The following is a 20,948-nucleotide window of genomic DNA, read 5'->3' as shown; positions in this document are numbered from 1 at the left end:
TCAGTGACACATGTAGCACTTCCGTCAGGTTAAAAAAAATAAAATAGAATTAAGGGTAAAAACATGCTGCACAGCGACTGTGAGAGAAGAGTGAGAATATGTGAGAGAAATATCCCTGGTCAATGCAGAAGGAGGGGGAGGAGATGCTCCAGGCACTGAAGCAGAGATTGCCCTGCAGCCCGTGATGAAGATCATGGTGGTGCAAGTTGTCCCCGTGCAGCCCATGGAGGACCACACACTGGAGCAGATGTAAGTGCACAGAAGGAGGCTGCAGCCCATGAAGAACCCACGAAGGAGAGGACTCCTGGCAGGCATTGCAGCCCATGAAGAGGAGCCCACACAGGAGCAGGTTTTCTGGCAGGACTTGTGGCCTATGGGGGACCCACACTGAAGCAGTCCGTTCCTGAACAACTGCACCCCATGGCAAGGGCCCAGGCTGGAGCAGGTCTTGAAGAACTGCAGCCCATGGAAAGGACCTACACTGGAGCAGTCAGTGGAGGACTGTCTCATGTGGGTGGAACCCATACTGAATTAGGGGAAGAGCATGAAGGGGAAGGAGCGTCAAAGATGAAGCACTATGAACTGACTGCAACACCCATTCCCCAGACACCGCTTTGCTCAGGAAAAGGAGGCAGAGGAGTCGGGAGCAAAGTTTGCCTTAGGAAGAAGGGAGGGTGGAGGGAAGGTGTCTCTAGCTTTGTTTTTATTTGTTATTTTCCTACTTTGCCATTAATTGGCAATAAATTAAATTAATTTTCCCCAAGTTGACTCCCTTTTCCTGAGAGAGTAACTGGTCGGTGCTCTCCCTATCTTGATCCAGAAGCTTTTCATCATTATTCTGTTCACTTGTCTTGGTGAGGAGAGGGAGTGAGAGAGCAACTTGATGGACATCTGGTGGTCAGCCAAGGTCAACCCACCACAAGTATTCATGGAAATCTACGCCCTCACCACTTCTAAGTATCACAGAAGAGAGCATGTTAATACAGGACCCATGCTCCAATTGGGTTTAACACAGCATTTAACTTGCTTGAAAGACAGGTCAAGAACATAGTAGCAATCACTGAAATAGAGTAGTCCTAAAAGCATTGAAAGTGATTTTTGAGAGGCTGCCATTGTAATTTTCAGTCATATGCAGGTGAAGTGTATCTCATTCTCAGAAATTCTCAGAAATAAAGTGGGTGTTTCACTCAGAGACATTGTCCTAACTGTGTGTGTGGTGAAGAAATGATTAAAGGAGATTTTGTATCCTCTTATTAGTATTAGAACTGTTATAATACCATACACACAAAAAGTAGCTTTCACAGGAACTATCCTCCTGTGCAATTTCACAGAACTGAAACTACAATTTTGCTGAAGATCTGTTGTTTATTATGCAATACTATGAGGCTAAGCCTCCAGTAGATCAGAGTTTTCCATGAGGTGATTGATTTTTAAAGTAGAATAACTGAATGAATATTCAAAAGGTAGCTTAAATGAAAAGGGCAAAAGAGATACATATTAAATAACTAAATTAAATAAAAGATTATTTGTCCAGGAGCCAAAGAACATGGTATAAGACAGAAAAGCTTTGAAAAGAAAAATGTGTGTGAGATTCCAGTAGCTATTCCTCAGCAATTTAATTATCTTTCTTTCTTTCAGTTTTTCCTCACTTTCATACTTTACCAACTTGGTTGGACACACACAAAAAAAAAAGGGCTCTGCTTACAATTATAATTATGCCTGTTATATACAGTTCATGCAGTCTTCTTTCTGAAAGGATTGAATGGCTTGATGCATTCCACTGGTCTTCTCCAATGTTTAATGAGAAACAAATCAGTTGTGCTTAATTTATTAGGAATGTAGCTTCTGAATCTATACTTTTAATCAATTTTTTTAGAGTTACCTAAGTCTTCAAAGAGAATGTTCCTAACTCTTCTGCATATAGGCCCATATAAAAGATCCTGTGTTGCATATCCAAAGATACTTGAGACCTCTCCTCATTTAGGAAAGTCCTGATTTACCTTCCTGTTGTGACACACCAAAGGCCTTCATGCGGATGGTTTACCAAAAGAAGAGGACAAATAACATGGGGAGAGTGCAATCACTTATAGAAAGCTGCAGACAGCAGTCAAGCAAAGGAGTTCAGAAACACTTTTCCAGTTTGGTGCCAACAAAGATCTAGGTAATGAATTTGCCTTTGAGGAAATGGCACTGCCCTACTTCTTTGCCTGCCAATGAATCTATGAAATTCGAAGGTGAAGGAATCACAGAGTACATTTATTGAAAGGGTAGAAAAAGTGCCTTTTCAGTGTGAGCTCTCCCAGGAGCCACAAAAAGAGCTGTGACTGCACCAGTCACACTAGTACTATTGTTATTTTTCCAGTAGCATGAGCAATTTCTTGAGGCTACAATTAGATCTTCCTAAAGAGAATCTGCAAAGCAGAACTTCCAGCACTGGTGTGTATGTTTGTGTATGTGTTTTCAATACCTGTGCCAACATATCAACATGACTGAACATGGGGATGCTAACTAGTGAAACTGCTTGTAAGTTTCTTGATGATTAAGACTCTCGTAATTCTTCATATACGTCAGTTCTTGATAAGAACTGAGTGAGAAATGTTTAACTTAAAACACTTATTTCTCAAAGCAACATATAATTAAAAGGCACTAACTGATATAGAGACGGATACATTCCTAAAACTGTAAGGAAACGCATCTTGTAACTGTAATGCCTTTTTGTTCAACTTATGTAATAACAATACTGTTAGTTCTGTTTGCATTTAATTCAGTGTCTGTGCAATGTCCTAAGCTGAAATCAAGTGATTAGACCCTTGACCAAGCCTTTGAAAAGTGAAAGAATTTAATACGAGTTGTAAGGCAATGAAAGAAAATGAAGGAATCTTTGATAATCAAAGTTTATAGCAGTTTAACCCAACATCTGAAATCTTTAAAACTGGGAAATGACAAATTATACTTTTGAAGAACAGTAAAAGATTGCAGGGCTAATTATTCACTTAATGACACAAAAGTTTAGTCAATAAGGCAGAAAAGGCAAAGTGTATTTTCCCTTACCTAAAAATCTAAATTTCCACTGTTTGAACTAGAAAAGTGTATTTGTTCTGTTTTGTTTTTTAATCTTTTTCTTCAAAGTAATATACATTCTGGAATTTCATGTCAGGCTGTGATTTGCTGTTGGAATAAAGGTATGTGCAATGTAATAGCTGGTGGATTCTTAGACAGCAGTTAATGCAGTCACCTGGATTTTTGTCATGAGCGTTTTGTCTCTACTTTTCCTACTGTCTACAAGCATCCAGCTCTGCAGTTCATAGTAATGCAAAACTCTTCACCTCCACTTGATGGAAATCTCTCCTGGAAGCAAACCTGAAAGAGAAAAAAGGGACTAATGAAACATACAATAAAAATAATAAATGGAATTAAGGTTGTTTGGGTTTTGGTGTTGGGGTTTTTTTTTGGTGTTTCCCCTTGTATTTTATAAGGCCTGAATTCTGGTACAGGCTGCTGAAACAAGTAGCTTATCTGAATCCAAAGAGTAGCTAAAAACAGCTCTTCTGCATAAGAGTTGATGGTTTGGGATCTTAATCTAGGCACTACTACACCTTTAAGCATATTAAATGACTGAAGTTTATTTTACTCAAAAAGAACTTACATTTAAAATAAATAATTTAATCTCCAGCAGCAGAATAAACTGAAAATATTACAGACTATTAAGGTGATTCATTTGCAAGGCCACAATTACATAGCCATTTAATTTTGCACTTGCCTGTTACCACTAAAGTCACTGAAAAGCATGTTCATTTTCATTTGAATAAAGCACACAGAAGGGATTACAAAACATATTTATTCACTGTAAACCACCTTCAACTTTCAGACAGCCTGGCACTGAGGTAGTGGACCAAAACAGACCCTTGCAATTGTTGTACATTTTGTAAAGTATAATGCTAGTGTTCATTATTGATTCAATTTTTAATTGCTTTTGCATATGAACAGCTTTTATTTTTTTTTATCTCATGGTTATGCTCTAGAAGATGGAAATGTAAAATAATCAAAAACCCACATCTAAGAAATAGAAAAAAAAATATTTGTGATTCAAAAGTAGACCTTAGTGTAATGTGTTCTTTTTTAAGGAAAATATTTAAAAAGTAAACATTTCATAAGCAATTGGAAATTTTAGACAATGTGAAGAAAATGCATTGAGAAGCTAGACCAAGAACATTAATTCAGTCAAGTGACCTCTTTCCTATAGTGTCCTGACTGAACCACATGTCTGAGTTGAACGGAAGAAGCTGCTTGGAAACTCAATCCCAAGGACTAAACATTGCCCTTAAACCAATTTGGGACACCTAGCTAGCACTAGATATCTGCTAGCTTATCTTGATTTTTATTTTTTTTACTTAATAGCTTTCCTGGATCTACTCCAATACCAATGAAATTAACTGAAGTAATTCCTTAAGTAAGACAATTTCTAAAGTAGAGACAAAAAGAAGTATTTATTTTATAATAGTAGAGCAACGACAGCGTCTGGAAGAGTGAAGGAGCAATGAGGATATAACAGTAAGTTCTTATTATACTGGCTAGTGAAGCAATCAAATTACAGGTTACAGACCTTTGCAAAATAGAATTAGTTAGGGGAGATATTTATTTATTAGCACTATATACAGAAGGACCATCTGATTGGCTGAAAGGAAGCTATTTGATGAAAGTTTTGGGAGTCTTCACATAATAGTCTAAAACTTTCTTAAATAAAGACATTGTATTGGAGCCTACAGTAAGGAATAATGGATATCTCTCAGAAGTCTTTACTTTGTCTAGCAGCAAAAAGCAATGGTGCCCCTTTTTGCCCTCCCTTTTTACCATAACTCTGGAACAAATCAGTAAAAGAATCCAACACAATAACAGAGTTGAAGACATAAAAATATTGGACATGCTAGATAGAATTTCACTATACACAGTTGATGTCATTCTTTTCTTATCCAATCCGTATGAATCCCTTGGGGGCAGCAGCCAATGAATTAAAAAGTTTGAGGAAGTCTCACTACAGAATCATAATCAAAGGAAGTCCAAGATTTAATGCATCAAACTTTCAACAACAATATATGAAGCCATACTAAATATGGATTCATTTGGACTAAACATTCAATTGGGTACCTTTGAGTGTAGTTACCATATAGTACTGATAGTCATATCTCATTTCTGCTCAGCTATATAGGTCTATTGACCTTGAATAGTGTAACTGTATAATGGATATAATGATACAACTACTAAGCTTTTAGGGAGAACTTTTCACCCAAGGATCGCAAAGCATTTTAGAAAGGAGGTCAGGATCATTATCTGCATTGGCTGGGGGAACAGGAGCCAAAGAAGAAAACTGACTTGACCAAAGTTGTCTAGCAGACCTATGGCATAGCCAGAAAGAGAGACTCTTTTGTGTTACAGTGCCAGCATAAGGAAACAAATTAAAGCATAGTAAGATTAACATTTTCTCCAGTCTTGCTTTATTGCCCCGCTTATTGTGGTATTTGAAAGTGTTTCAAATGTGTATGTGTATATTTGGCAAGACAATGAAATCATCTTAATTTCTTAGCTTTCAAAGCTTTCTACATCAACAGCAGCTTCATTTCAATAATCTAATAACACTACATTCAAAATCCTGTATATCAGCAGAAAAAGTTCCCCACAGTTGCAACTATCAGCAAAACCCAAGAGTTTAAGGGTTTACACTGTGGATGAATGAGTTATGAGAAAAAATGTGTCAGTCAGCATTAACGTGTAGGTGTGGGTTAGCCTAAGTAGTTCTATGGCAGGGCCTTGGCAGTGGGACGGTGGGGTTCATCAGTTTGCACATGAAGTATCAGACTTGAAATGAAGACTGAGACATTTTGTCTGAGTCCAGCATCTTTATATTGAAATATCTTACAGGAGCATGGTTCTCCAATTAGAATCTTAACTGTGCAACTCCCAACCATGAGAAAATGGTATTTGGTTTTAAAAAAACCAACAAACAAAACAATTTTTTTTTTAACTTAAAATTAGGAGATATTAATACTTACAACATACCGAGAAAATCAGGCTACGTGCCTTGCAATGTCTCCTCATGCAAAATCAACAAGAAAATGTGCATTTTAGTAGGGACAAATCATCGAATCAATTGCTTATATGTTTCAAGTTTACATCTAAATTGCTCCTGAAAACTACTCTTCTGTGTGTTAGCTTGTATTAGTTAGTCCAAATATCAGTATTATGCAGTTGATATTACTTACTTTTTTGTTAGTTTTTTAGGCCTGCTAAGCTAACAAAAAATATGATCTGAAGAAAGAAATGTATTATTCTGCTGTGATTTTAGCTCTCAATGAAAGTCTTATAGGACTCTTCCTGCAAATATTGTGACAACTTTTACTGCTGCAATAGGTTTCTTATCTCAGAACAGAAATTGGATTAATTACAGCCTACTTATCTGGAAAGCTGCTGAAAAAGTAAGTTTGATTTACTGGGTATCCATAGATTCAAAGCTCCACATATTGCTGAACACTGACAGCTGCTGTCAATCAGCAGCTATGTTTATGTATATGCTGTTTATACCTCCTGAAGGGTTAAACTGTAAACCAGCACTTTTTCTCCCCTAACACTGCTATAAACTGCTCTGCTGAAGAAATTGTGGAAGATTTGGAAGAAAATACTATTATACCCTGAGGACATCTTGGCTGATCACATGCTCTTCTCTCAGAGAGAGGCATCAAGAAAAGGTTCAGTTGGAGGAAACCCAAGCAGGGCACACTTTGAGATGGTTCTGCCTTCTAGTGTTTTTCTCAGTGAAGAACAAGAGGGCTAAAAGTCAGCAAGTCAAGTTTTATTAGATTATAAACTAGGATATTTAGCTTTTTAGATAGGGAAGATAAGAGTAGAAGGTAAGGTAGAAACAATAGTTCATGTAACTCTAGTCATGCCCACTGTGTCCTTGCAACATGATTTCTCTTTTCCAGACAATTCCAAACAGAGGAATTTGGAGTAGTTGCAAGCTCTGCAGACCTCCCTGTTCCCTAGAAAGCTTTTTTTATGCCATCTGTGAAACTTGACTTTCTGTTCCTTCTTACTCATTGAAGATTCTTAGTCTCTACATATCCAGTAGGCTCCCAGGCTCAGTACTGTGACTCACTGTTTCCTATCTTTTTGCTTGCCTCTCTCAGTTTTTTTCCTCCTGGAAGAGGTACAGTTGCTTCCCATGTTAAGGTGAGGTATACCCCTCCTTACAGAGGGTTTTGACCTGGTCACTCCTCTTCAAGGAACTTTCTACACAAATGAAAAACAATCAAATCAAAAGCTACTGTCTGGTGAGATCTGCCTCCCCAGAGTTCACCTAAAATCTCCCAAACAAGAATGATCAGTCTCCCAGTATTTAAAATAACTACTTCAACAATCAAGTTTATTGCTACCAGTAAAGGAAACATTCAGAGTATGTTGTATAATTGCCAGTACAGCTTTATATACTTATGAGTAATAAGTAGCACTTGATGTTTCTATCTTAATATTTTATCTTTTAATTAAAAAGCTTATGATTGGTTTGCCTTATCACTTTCATTTAAGAAACTGTCAATTTTTAATACAGTGAAGATATGGAAGAGTTGACTGACATCCAGTCATTGACCCCTAAATACAAGTAACTTCCATAATGAAGAACAGAGTAAATATTGACTAAGGATTTATTCAGTATTCCCATAGAAGAAATAAATGTCAAGACACTGAAGTATTTTTCAGTGAAAGATATGTATATATGTGTTTTTTCTTGTCTCCTTGTCATGCAGTACCTGGTGTGATATTTTCAAAACAATTTAGATAGCTCAGTATGTTAAACCCAACTTTTGGAAATGTGTTACAGACACAATTCCCAAAGGCAACACAAGAAAGTTAGATGTTTCATCTACAGTTGCTTTAATAACAAAATGAAAAACTGCAATCCACTTTTATTAAAAAGTCTTAAAATGCCTCAGGGAAAAGTGAGATCATAGTTTTACATTTCTTTAGGCAACAAAAAAAAAAATCAGTATCTTTTACTCAAGACTGCATCGTGTTATGTTCTGTAAAATACAATGAAGGCACATCTACAGCAACTTACTTCCAAAACTATAATATAAAAGAAGGCAGATATGATGACATTTTCCACTCACAATATTTCAAACTTGTGGTAATTAGAAATTTGGGGATGAAATCTTAAACGAAATGTATACTTCTCAGTTTTAGGGGAGGAAAAAAAAAAAAAAAAAAAAGAACCAAACACAAACCCAGCTAGTAGCTTTATCACACCTTTGGTGAGTATTCTGACATCCAGGCTATGCTACACAGTCTTGCTTTCATTTCACTCCAAAGAACATTCAAAGGCTCTAATTTCAAAGTGTTTGTGCCTGTGCGTGTTTCCAGAAGTGTCTGGGTTTTTGTGTCTTTGTATGTGAAATGGAAATTGTGATGTCCAGTTGGTTCTTATTGGAGAATAAATTTGGAGGCAAAATTTACATCACACCAAAAAATAAAATAAAAATGCCTAAGTTTTATTAGACATCTAAGACATGTATATAGCTGATTCACATTGTAAAACACATTTGTACTATATAAAATGCAGTCTTTCTATGTGTATTTTTAAGGATACGTCAATAGCAAAAAACTTCTCAAACTTCATTAAAAAAAAAAAAAAAAAGTGCCCATTACCAAATGTATTTTAACTGCCTATTTATGCAAGCAAGAATAACAATCATGACGACTGTCATTTCTGCTGCTTACAGGTTGCCTTAAATATACCTTGGTATTGTCTGTCTAATAACCTTAATAACTTTTTTGGATGATTTTGTCATTACCATAACTAAACTAGTGTGGGCCAGACAGTGCAACAGTAGAGATATCCCCACAACAGCAATAATAAGCACTTAACTCAAAGTGCATTTAATTAAGTTGTGCTGTAGGAGAAATAGGCCATCTACTATTCTGACACAGGAAGCCACATACTGTCGCAGCACTCTCCAAACTAGCTGGCTGCAACAAGGTCTATTACCATCTGATACTCTCTCCCTCTCTCTCTCTCTCTCTTTTTGCAATGTAAAAGCAAAACTATTGTTATTGACTCAGAATCCATTATCTGGCAATTCTTGGAACAATCTTTCTTTTTCAATCAAAATGAGAAGGATTCTAAGAACAATATTTTCAGTACAAGAACTATGCTTTTTTAAAAAAAAGGTTTAACATTTCTGTTTAAGAATTATTTGTGTTAAATGATTCTTTGGAAATCTGGAAGACTTATTTAAATAGTAAATCTGATTACATTTACTGAAACAAAATTTGTCATTGATTTTTAACTGTATAAGGGATATTTCTGAAAAGCAAATGGAATTAAAAAGATATATGCAAATCTGTAAGACATATAGGTGTCTTGTTGCAAGGAAAAAGGGATACAAACCACACAAAAATATTTTAGAAGTCTACATGAGTAGAAAAGAAGCACATTGTTAAGATTGCCTTTCAAGTTATCAAACCATTAAATAATGGAGAAAGCTAATTTTGACTCTACTAAATGATGGAAGAGATTAACATACTCCCTTCAGAGATATAATCTAAACAGTAGGTTATGAAGTTCAAGTTAAGCAAGCAATTCTTCTGGCACCTAGACACTGATATCTAGCGCTATATTTTATGTCAGTTTTCTGAGGCATTTTCATGAGGCTGAATAATATGATTTAAGACTATGGGAAATATGCTCCTTTTTAGAACAACAGTTGGAGGGCAGGCTGTCTACTAAAAGATATCAAAAACACCACTGCATATGTATGTTTAAGAAACTGATCTTTCCCCTAACAGTACTGAAAGGCCATGAACATCCAATTTGAGTGATACCACCAGCATTTTCTCCTGTTAAACTCCAAATTATTTAGAGATCTTTTTTCCTTAAAGTCATGACTTCACATCTGAAAAATAGGTAGAGGAAAAGGGTTCTTAATTCACATGAAAGACTGTTGATATTAATTAATTTTCTCAACTTAGTAATTTAGAAGTAGCTTACTTTAAAGATATTTCCTTTGGCTTCATGGGATGTAACTGAGGTTATTCACATATTTTACAGTTATTGATAGTGTATATTATCCCTGATTAAATGAACAGCATACACTAAACCTTCAGTGAGCTTTATGTTAAAATAAGAAAGGATTTACTACTCATTCAGAAGATAAGTTATTTCAATTTGTTTAAGGTAGACTTCTACTTGTATCTATATTGCTAACCCAACTGAAACGCATCTACACCAATGCACACCACAGAGGCAACAAACAAGAGGAGCTGGAAGCCATTGCACAGCTGGCAAACTATGATGTAATTGCAGTCACAGAAACATGGTGGGATGACTCACGCAACTGGAGTACTGCAATGGATAAGCAGTATCTTCAGAAAGGATAGGCAAGGAAGGAGACGATCTGTAGCTCTGTATATTAGAGACTGTTTTGACTGTCTAGAGCTTGGTGATGGTGACGAAAGGGTCAAGTACTTATGAGTAAGAATCAAGGAAAGTCCAACAAGGCAGATGCCATGGTGGGAGTCTATTATAGACCACCTGTCCTGGTTTCAGCTGGGATGGAGTTAACTTTCTTAGTAGCTAGTACAGTGCTGTGGTTTGGCTCTGATGTGAGAACAATGCTGACAGCACACTGATGGTTTTAGCTGTTGCTGGGTCATGTTTATACTCAGTCAAGGACTTTTCAGTTTCTAGGGCCTTGCCAGCAAGAAGGCTGGAGGGGCACGGGAAATTGGGAGGGGACACAGCTGACCTGAACCAGTCAAAAGAAGTATTCCATACCATGGGACGTCACACTGGGTATGTAAGCTTGGGGGGGGGGGGGGGGCGGGGGGCAGGGTAGCTTGGCTGGAGATCATTGTGCAGGGACTGGCTGGGCATCGGTGAGTGGGGGGTGAGCAGCTGTACTCTGCGTGACTTGTTTTCCTTTCTCCCTTTTCCTTTGGATTTTATCCTTTTCCCCACCTTTCCATTATAACTATTATTATTGTTGTTGTTATTGTTATTTTTCTTACCTTTTTTATTCTGTTTTAATTTGTTCTTATAAATTGTTCTTATCTCAACTCTCGAGTTTCATCTGATTCTCCTCCCCACTCCTCCTGGTGGCAGGAGAGTGATCGAGCAGCTGCGTGGTACTTGGTTGCTGACTGCGGTTAAATCACGACACCGCCCAACCAAAACGAAGAGACAGATGAAATATTCTGCAAGTAGCTGGAAGAAGTTGCATGATTGCTGCCCTTTTCTCATGGGGGACTTTAACTGATCTCTGCTGGAAATAAAATGCAGTGGAGAGGAAACAGTGTAGGAGGTTCCTGGAGCATATGGAAGACAGGCTCCTGACGCAGCTGATGAGTGAGCCAGCTAGGGAGGGTGCCCTGCTGGACCTGTCTGTAAACAGAGAAGGACTTGTGGGAGATGTGATAATCAGATGTGTCTTGGGCGTGAAAAACTTCTTCACTGAAAGGGTACGCAAGCATTGGAACAAGCTACCCAGGGAAGTGGTGCAGTCCCTGCCCCTGGAGGCATTTAAAAGATGTGTAGATGTGTCACTGACAGTCATGGTTTAGTCATGGACTTAGCAGTGTTAGATTAACATCTGGACTCAATGATCTTAAAGGTCTTTCCAAACCTAAATGATTCTATGATTTATGTTCCTGTGTCCATGAAAAATATTGGCTTAATGTCATACTTTTAAGTTTGTCCTTTTCTGTAGCTAGTGAATACTCCTTTTTGATGATTTCAGGCCGCTATTTATTGGAAATGAAAGGTGATCGGATAAGCAGAACAAGGGAAAGAAGAGTTCCTTAAGTAAAAATATTTGGTTGGGTCGAATTTTGTAATTCCTTTTCACACATAGTCGTAGTTGTGATCTATAAGGGAAGCATATATGTATATATACACACATATACATATACACATACACATACACATACACATACACATACACATACATATACATATACATATACATATACATATACACAGATACAGATACAGATACAGATATAAAAGGTATTTCTGGATCTGATTTCCAGTGAGCTGCAATGCAGAGGCAAATTTTCTTTGAACCTGTCTGGCAGCCTTATAAGAAAAACAAAAATTAAAATGAGTTTGGGTCAGTTATGAGACATTTACCCTTCACTGCTGAAAAGTAACCTTAATTGCAAGTAGCTGCTTCAGAGTGGAGACATTACATTCACCCTCAGTTAAGCTGTAACTTACGCAGTTCTTGGACTTTCTAGCTCATCCATTCTTCAGAAACCTACTCCTGGAAGGTAGCAAGATTTCTTCAGTTACCAAGTAGGAATATTAAACATAGTGCAAGGAAAGTTTGTGTGGTTAGCTCCCTAGAGAAGCTGTCCAACATCAAGTAAGGTTTCCTGCAGACAGTTTTCCTGATATTAGAGCTTTTACTGAATGTTGATTGCATTGAGTTAAAAACAAATTTGGCTGTCAAAGATTAAAATAAGAATACATCATGTACACCATCTACCAATGTGTTTTTAAGTAATACAACTGAATAATTACTAATATAATGGATAGCATTTCTTCCATCTGCCATCTACCTCCGGAGTCAGAAGCATTTTTTAACTTAAAAAATATATACCCATAATATATTACATATAACCAATATATATAATTTTATTCTATATGCATCTACATATAATATATATTTTGTGTGTTATTTTACATAACCAAGAACACTTAGTTCTGCTTTCCATTTCATGTGTAATTATATGCACAAGTAAGAATCAAAAAGGTAAAAAACCACCATACTTCAAGGCCTGTGAAAATGTTCATTTTTTCAGAATAGCATTCTTTGCAATTGAAAAGCATATGGGTGAATATTAGCTAATTGCTGATAAGTGTTGAAGAGAAGTGGAGAGGAAAGTAAGTTCTTTTCATAGTGAAACATTTTCTACCACAGTGACAGTAACATCTGATTAATGAATTACTGGTTATGACTATAAATAAAATTTGAGTATGTTGGATAAAGAATGTAAATTCTGAAAGTTTCCAAATGGTGATAGATAACTACCTCTCTAGTTTTTCTCTAATGCAGGACATCTTTGTCAAATATCATACAAAGGGGGTGGGGTTGGGGGGGTGGAGGGCTGAGAGAAGACAGGCACAAAAAGAAAAAAATGCTAAGAAATAGAAAAGCACTTTATCATGGCAGGGTTTTTATCCTAAAAATAATGCTCTTTCTTGTGATCATCATAAAGACTGTAACTAACAAGAGGAAAAGAGCAATAACAATAAGGACTACATGAGGGAAAAAAAATCATAGATCATGTTGCTGAAAATGTAGTATGTGCTCTTAGAAATAGAAATAAAATATGTATAAATATACAAAAAAAGTCAGTAAGTACCTTGAAGATGTAAATATTAAAGACCTAATAGTTTTGCAAAAACTTTATCATTGTCTAATTTTGAAGCTCTGGAAGATCTGGGATCTGTGGGTAAATGAACTGTGCTATAAACCAAGAACTACAGAGTTCCACAATACAAGAGTGGATTTATATTAGTCTGGAGGTCCAATAGTCAACTGAATGGTACACTTTCTGCATGAGATAAAGAAGAGGAAACTGAAATATATATTATTAGTAATGGAGCTGTTCAGAAAATCTGAATCACATAGAGATGTTAATGAAAAGTTGAAACACAAGCTGTTGATACAGTCTAGAGAACTTGAAACATGAACAAAGAAACAATATTAGTATCAAAACATGTTTGAAAATGACCAGAGGTATTTCTTCTGGCAGTCAGACCACAGGGATAAAAATAATACAATGATAAATAAACAAACTGTGATTGTTTTTTTTTTTTTTAAAAGATCTACAGGTAAAGAAAACATCATATAATCCTTTGCCAAAGTAAGCTGAAAATGAACTAGTGAATGGTATGACATTGTTGATCAAAGTGATTACAATTTAAAAAGCAGACTAAAAACTTTAGCTAATTTATAAACATCAGAAAGGAATAGAATCTGTCATTATTGGTTGGAGAGTGGGGCAAATTTATATTTTCAGTTTAAAATATATTTCCTCCTAAAAAAAGGTGGGAGGAGGAGGCAGTTGAAAGATAAAAGGCAAGTCTTTCTTCTTCAGGAAAAAGAAGCATGACTTCCTATATGTAGCCCTCTAGATCTGAAATTAAGTCAGCTGAATATATTGAAACAAATTATGTACATTCTCAAGACATGGAAGGATTTTACAGTGCTGGGAGAAGGTCTATCTGGTGGCTGATACCTGCACTAAAAGTAAAAGTTTCAGTATGTAAACCGCCTAGGTTATTTAAAAAATAAAATAAAATAAAATAAAATAATTATGTTCCTGGATTATAAGTGCACTTGAATTGATAAAATGCCATGCACTATTGGTAGAACTTCTACAGAGTAGCAAAGGAAAGTGCACATTATGCTTAAACCGCCAGATTAAAACTGTACCAAATAAAAAAAAAAAAAAAAAAAAAAAAAAAGAATAAAAGACTTGATGGGATTTTTGGAGGAGATTCTATGTTGTCTTTGTTCTTTGTTTTATCATTGTCTGCAATGCTGAGTTATTCAAAGTATATAACCTAAAATAATTGTTATGTAACTGGTTTTAAGCAAATCAGTTTCATATCCATGATCTGAAATTATTATTTGTTCAAATGTGTGGTTTTTTCAGAAATACATGGCAATGGTATTCAGGTAAAAGTTGATGGGGTTTTGTTTATGGTTATGTAGGGATTTTTCTGGGGTTTTGGGGTTTTGGCTTTTTTGGTTGTTTTAAGGTATCAGAAATAATGGGAAAATGGATCTTATTACACACAGTCATGTCTTATAATTATGTAGTATTTTGTTGGAGGAAGAAATTAGGGCAATAGTAATAAAAGACAGTTCTGACACATCAACAAAATGCTAAAAACAAGACCATAATGAAAACCTGAAATATCTACTTGCAAATACATTTGTATGATGTTCTACTGTCATGATGTATTGGACAAACTGATCTAAGAGAAATAAGTAAAAAATCTGTGAGAAACTGAATTCTGTAGAAAGAAGCAGAATGTCATGGACAAGTTTTTCTTCCCAGATAAGATGCAGATATAAACATTAAAAGAAGTCAAAGACAGATTAAAAGCTTGTACTGTTAGCAACTTCTGTGAAAGAGAAGGGTGCAATTCACCTAACCTATAGGTCAATGTTACTCTGTGCACTGTTAGTCAATAGAGAAAAATATGCATTTTGGAGGGAGCAGCTCATTTCATTCTGAAGAAATACATGTGTGTTCAGATTCATTCCCTAAAAATACATTTTTTTTCCCAATGACTCTTGCAGGGGGCTGAGACAACTAGTTCATCTGTAGAGATTTCTGAAGTTTGTTAGGCTTCTATACAGACTGATTAGATGTTGGAGTGAAACTAAATGAAAAATACAGTATTATTGAAAGTAAGCCATCATACAAAGAGGAGAAAGTATTATACAGGGATTTAAAGATGAAAAAGTATATGTGGGTTTTTCTTTTTTTTTTTTTTTTAAAGAAAAAATCATTTATGAAGGTGACAAATTATAAATGGCTTTCAAAAGGGTGAAAAAAAGAAAAAGAAGTGGAGCATTTTATTGGTGAAACCTATATTGTACTAGATATATCAAAGAAAAGTGATAGAAAAGATACAAGCCTTGAATGAAGGATATCTAGCCAGGTCCTGAAGAAGTTTAGATATGAGGATGTACCAAATTGGCCCAAGTTAAGTTTCTACTCATTACTCTATATATTATATCATGACAGATTTGGCACATGTATTTAGCTCTTGCTATATGAGAAATATAGACTACAAGTCAAAGGAAAACATCACCATCACAGGCAAAGTTATAGAAAATAAGAAGGAAAAATACGAAGATACTATAGGTTTTTTTAAATTATTGTAAGAAGTATGAACTTGGAGTGTGATACCTTCAAGACAGAGCGAAGATGGGTCTTTCACTGCAGGATTTTCCTGAGATTATGATATCAGGAAAATTGAAATAAAAGAAAATTCATTATACATAATTCGTTATAACAAAAACTGTAAAAATGCTAAAGTATGAAATAACAATGATACTAATAACAACAACAACAATAATAATGGTAATAATAACAGCTGATTACTGCAGTGAAAAGAATCTTATAATCTTATCGGGGAATAACAAAAAGAGCATTATATGCATTAGAATCCATTTGATAAAGGCAGTAAGACAATAAAACCCATAGTAAGAATCATTGGTAAGCACCCTCAAAATAACAAGATGGAAAAATTCCAGCATTACTAATACTTTTATCTAAACTACATTGGCATTGGTGATTGAATCCCTTATCCCTCTCTCTCTTTTTCTAAGTGTTTAAATACTGCCAAGGGGGAAGTGTAATAATTGTAATTTTATTAGCAATAGTTATGATAGGAATCATGGTTGTTATTGTTATTATAAGCAAACAAAGAACAGATTTTTAGTAAGTGTTGGATTGCTGAGCAGTCGTGCATAACATCGCTGAAACACCAACAGAAGCTGCATCAACCTGCAAAGTATTACTTTCAAGTTCTGTGTTCATATATGAAAAGATTTTTGAAGTTGTTGAGATAATTATCAACTTATCAGCTTTCTGCAAGAAATGTATCTTATAGCTGTCATTAATGTCTGCCTTGTAATGAATGACCTCTAATGCTTGAATAATTAAATTGGGGGGGGTTGTAAGCAGAACTAACATGTAAAAATAACATCAGCAGTAAACCTTCAGTAAATGCCTACTATTCCCCACAAGTGCCTTCATAACTATAGTTTTCTTGATAATGAAGTTGTAATGACAGCTGTCATCAATGGACTACCATGAAAGATACCCTGACCTTTAGATGCCATATGTTACAATTACTGTTCTAAAGTCTTTGGGGCCTTGAACTGGGATTTCACACTTCAGTGTAGCTGCAGATTGTTAACCCTTCTTGAAGCCATCAAGAAGATGTAAAAGATTTTCTTTTATATTATTTTTTTTCTTTACTTTTTTGAACATGGGAACTCACACACAAAGATGACAATTTTCTGATGAAATGCAAATATTGGCTGAGACAACTGTTTCATGAACAAGCTCTGAAAACAAGACATTTAACTGTAGAAGACACATTTAAAAATATATATACTCTCTGCTTGCCTATGCAAGAAAATGAGTAAAATATGAATGCAACAGACTGTTCTTAAAAAAAACGTCTTTGAAATCACAGCCATACAATTCCGTCTGTTATGTTACAGAAAGGCATGAGTGTTAAGGACATTTAAAAATAGCAAGAACTTTATTAAGATAAAACAGATGACAACAGAAAACTCATATTAAAATCTGGATCCCTGATGTACTATTCTGCCAAACGAATCAAAGTTAACTTACAAACCTACCTTCTGAAAAGGATAGTCCAGGCTTAATTTTTCTGTGATATTCATGCCATTAACTTAGATAAATAAAATAAAATTAACGTTACACACTATTTAGACACATTCTTGTCTCTTAAGTCAACTTAGAAGCATCATATATTCTGTTTGAGGAGTTCTGCTAGGAGTTCTGTGAAAGCAGAAGTTGGGTACTTGGTAAGATCTATGCTGAATGAAAACAAAGACGTGTGTTGCATCATATCCGAAACATAACAAAAGCAGAGAGAATTATATGTAGATGAACAAGCAATCTACTGTTCATATTTAACACCATTTTGCAGTGTTTTGCAAATTGTTTCATCTACCAAAAAAAAAGAAACAACATTCTGTACTTTTAAACTATTCAGTGGTAAGTATAGTTCTCTGTGATCAGTCTACTGTAGATTTTAATGTTTTCTTAGCATAAAATTATGGGGTTTTTTTTCCTTTTTTTCCTTAGTAGAGTATAACTTGTTACAAACACAATCATGAGGTGGTTTGGGTTTTGGTTATTTGTTTGGGTTTTTTTCTTTCTAAGAGTTTCCATTTAAAAGGCATTTATTTTATCATAAGTCCTTGCTGACTGTATATAGCAGATTTTTCCCCACATACCTATCCACACAAGAGAGCCATGTTAAAGCCAAAATCTATGAAGATTTTCATGAAAGTGACATTGTATTTAATAATTCCCAGATAATCTGGCAAGTGCTTAAGAAACAGTTTCAGAAGTTGTAGCCTTACTCCTGATTATCCACCCATTCTATGGGACTAGTATCAAGCAGGTAAGTAAATGTTTAACCACGTTTTTTTTTAAAAAGAGCTCACAAATGGTAGTCAAAAGTGTCAAGAAAAATCAGTAAAAATTTGGAGTGTGGCTGTTTGTATTAGTAAAATCAAGAAGTGTATGGCACCTACAATAGTTCACAGCTTTTCAATCTTTTAGGAAGTTTTTAAAGAAAAAAAATATATGTTTTATCATGTAACTAATAGACATATTCTTGGGTGTTTTCTGAGGATCTTTTCAGATTAACATATATTCAAAAATAACCACCTTTTTTGGCTTGCTGATCTTAAACCATCCCTGAGCTCAATATCCAGAAAAAGGCTGCTATTTTATGAGGGGGGAAACAAATAACCAGCCAACCAACCAGACAAACAAAACCCAACCAACCCAGACCCTTATATGTGATGGATTGTTCTGAGAAGAAAGACTTGAATTTCTCTCTTCTTTGGTTCCTTTGGATTAATATGGAAGGAATAACATTTAGTAGATATTATAGGTAAATATGAGATATTATTGTTTCATAATTATTTTATTCTGTATGCAAGTGATTCTGAGAATCAGCTTTCAAAGAAAATTGCTTTTTGAAAGCTAATGAATATTGTTGAATCTAAGCAATTGACCTGCTATATCCCAAATTCACAGGAAATATAGAGAACATAGTGACTGTTATCTTACCATAAAGCAAGAAAAGGATAACCTCCAGAATGACCTCAGACATGTATATTTGTTGAGATGAAGCAAAATTTGCCTTCCAGGACAAGACATAAGATCATGCTGTTAACAAAAGCTGCTTGACATTAATTCTATTTTGACTTAAGGTGAGATTCAGGCTACCACAATGTCATCTGAAATAGGAATCAAGTGTAATGTAGGCATCCTAAGTGTAAAAATACAGTTTAAATAACCTTCAGTACCAGTAATTTCTGATTCACCCATGCATTTAGACTACCAAACTAAACTGGATCAGGACCCTGTACCCAAGATCAGGTAGCACTGACTGTCTTTTGTACATACCAGTTTGGATTGGTTTCCTCTATAAAAGTTCTGCGTGAAAGAGAGATGGCTATAATAATGCATAACAGTGGTAGCATTTAGTGATTTTAAACTTGTTAAAATCTCAACAGTAAGAACATTATTGGGGGATGTGCACTTGCACATCAGGCAACAGAGGCTTAACAGAATGATGTACAAAAGAAGAACAGCATAAGCTGAAGTAGCAGTTAAGGAGACTACAGTGAGAAGTGAGCTCGTATCTTTGAGAGTTAAAAAAGGCAAGCACTGTTTCCCTATTTGCCCTGTGGCTTTTAAAGTAAAAGCATTGCCCACTAAGATTGTGGCAATGCTCATGAAATATTGTTTTTTAATGGCGGAAAGCAGAAGCATAGCTTTTTTTTAAATTTTTTTTTCAACTGAGATGCCATTCAGCTGTGTTAAGCAAGCTCAACATACACCTGAAGAATGGTACATGGATGTAGGTACAAAAAATGCAGGTGAAAACCAGAGAAACACCAGACACTGATCTTTTTATCTAAATTACCATGACACTGTAATAAGACCTGAGTGGTTTGGGTCTTCCCAGTGGGCTGCAAGTATAGACGCTTACAGTCAGCTAGGAAATGCTGAGGCCTGATCTGAAGGTTCCTCTCAGCATTGTGATGAAAACACCACAATGTTTCTGCATTCTGAATCTAAGTTTCAAGTACACCTTCATTAGAAAACCAAAGACCTTCTCTAGACGTCATCAAGGAACATTTTGAAGTCTTCCAGATTGAGCAGATAAAAACGGAGTCAACACAAACACTAGTAATTTTTTAAAATTTACCTAATATAGGTAGTCAAGAAGTACATCTTCATTATGATGACACGTTATTTGGGTCTCACAGGTTGTCATTAATCAAGTACAGCTTTTCTGTCTCACTACCTGACTTGTCCACTAAAAAAGGGAGCTGCCAGGTTTCTATTCAAGATAATTAATGGTCATCTGAATTTTTTATTCAGACTGATGAGCCTAGAGAGGCTCATTCAAAAAATGATGCAGCTGTTAAGTGTAAGAGAATATTATAAATTGGAATCATTTGGATGTGCCTGATTTGAAAACATTTATGTAATATTCAAAAGTAGTCCCTACAGAATTTTGCATACCAAATGTTATACAGCTATAATTTTGCATTCACTCCTCACTAACAAATTTAATCTGTGGTAATTAATTATCAAACTGTGAAAAATGGCATCTGAATATTTACTTCAAAGTTTGGAAACTAAAATAGCCATGATTTCCTTCGTAAAAAGAACACAGAAAATATTTTCTCTCTCTTTACACTGCAGGTTGCTACACAGAATGCTCTCAACAATGAAACAAACAAAAGAAAAACCTCTTAGAGCAAAAATATAGTTAAAACTTGTCTTCCCAGACATATTTAACAGTTTTACCACAACAGCAGTGGTTAACATATCAATGTAGCAATAATATTTTGTAAAGAAATCCTGGAGGTTCAAGGACATGCATCAAGAGTATATGTGACTATATAAAATGTTTCAGAAATGTTCAGAATGTATTACCAACTCGCATAACTTCTAATAAAAGTTTTAAAATACACATTAAAAATTAAGAAGAACAGAAATAAAACCTGATATATTTATGTATGTTATTTGTTTAGTCAAAAATCATGTGCATAATACAGGCAATGCTCAAAGTAATTCTATTA

The 20,948-nt window shown here is 35.3% G+C and overlaps 1 long non-coding RNA gene across 1 annotated transcript in view; it reads right to left on the bottom strand.

Annotated features, from left to right (window-relative positions):
• Window positions 1-710: 710 nt before the first annotated feature.
• Window positions 711-20,948, bottom strand: part of LOC308059238 — a 58,628-nt gene continuing 38,390 nt past the window's right edge. Inside the window, exon 2 of the long non-coding RNA XR_013926181.1 lies at window positions 711-11,055. This is a non-coding gene — a long non-coding RNA (uncharacterized lncRNA). The remainder of the gene's footprint in view (window positions 11,056-20,948) is intronic.

This window comes from Falco punctatus, assembly GCF_963210335.1.
Source record: "Falco punctatus genome assembly, chromosome: 2".
Lineage (NCBI taxonomy): Eukaryota > Metazoa > Chordata > Aves > Falconiformes > Falconidae > Falco > Falco punctatus.
This window is presented reverse-complemented; position numbering and strand designations above follow the sequence as displayed.